At 65.5% G+C, this 1,010-nt stretch overlaps 1 non-coding gene across 1 annotated transcript; it reads left to right on the top strand.

The window, feature by feature from the left end:
• Positions 1-394: 394 nt before the first annotated feature.
• TRNAN-GUU (transfer RNA asparagine (anticodon GUU)) lies at positions 395-468 on the top strand. Its single transcript has one exon. It is a non-coding gene; the product is annotated as a tRNA-Asn (tRNA).
• The last annotated feature ends 542 nt before the right edge of the window (positions 469-1,010 follow it).

Raw genomic sequence — 1,010 nt, 5'->3', positions numbered from 1 at the left:
ATATATTAACAGTGCAAGTTTGCAATGATATTTGGGAATTACATTTTGGCTTGCATGTGTAATGGATGAATTAGCAGCAGCCAAGAAGAAGCTGTTTTAACGCTGATTCGTGAATTTATTCCCCAGAAAAAGAACGCTGCTGTCAACAACGATTTTGGGATTTAGTCTTTCGTATTGGTTAGAAGAAGAAAAGCCGCAGTTTCCACTGTTTTCTCAGTCCTCTTTCAGCATTTCGCAAGACTCGTTGTTGAGGAGCCGAGTTCCGTACGCGCAGTTTGGGTACGCGGTGGCCCGCAGGTCGCCGGGAGGGAGGCGAGGCGGCCGGGAGCGCGGCCGGGCACGGCGCCCGGCGCGGCAGCACACCAGGCGCGCCGCGGAAGTCGCACAAGCGGGAGTCTCTGTGGCGCAATCGGTTAGCGCGTTCGGCTGTTAACCGAAAGGTTGGTGGTTCGAGCCCACCCAGGGACGCTTCCCCTTTTGGCTCGCCCGCTTCCCCTGCAGCCGGCCGTCGTTTTGTGCGTGCGCGCCGGGGGAGGATGTGAGATTAGCGCTGGCGGCCGTGCAGGCGCCGCGTGCTCCTGGGCAGGGGGGCCCCCGGAGGGGAGCGCGGCGCGGCGGCGGCCCCAGCTGCGGCGGCGGAGGCGGCTCCCGCCCGCGCTGCGCCCTGGCCGCGAACGGCTTCGCTGCTGGCGGCGCGACGGGCCTGTGGGGCGAGATGGCTGCCGGCCCGTGCGCCGTGGGGTCGTGTCCCTCCCTGCCTGAGCGGGGGTGTGTGGGTGGGGTGTGGGACCCCCCGCTGCCCCAGAGCCCTTGTCCTCATCCCCTCCCGCCCATGCGGGTTCCCGGGGCCCCGCGTCCCCCGTCCTCCGAGCGCTGCTGCTGGCCGGCAGCTGGGCTGCGGCTGCCGCGGCCGGCTCTGTCCTGGGGCTGGCAGGGAGAAGAGTCTCCGGGAGTTTCTTCACCCCGTGCTCCCGCCATGGAAGGTGCAAGGGAAAAGATCTTCTCCGAGC

Source organism: Calonectris borealis, chromosome 2, assembly GCF_964195595.1.
Source record: "Calonectris borealis chromosome 2, bCalBor7.hap1.2, whole genome shotgun sequence".
NCBI lineage: Eukaryota > Metazoa > Chordata > Aves > Procellariiformes > Procellariidae > Calonectris > Calonectris borealis.
Note: the sequence above shows the minus strand (reverse complement) of the source record. Positions and strands in the feature narration are given on the sequence as shown.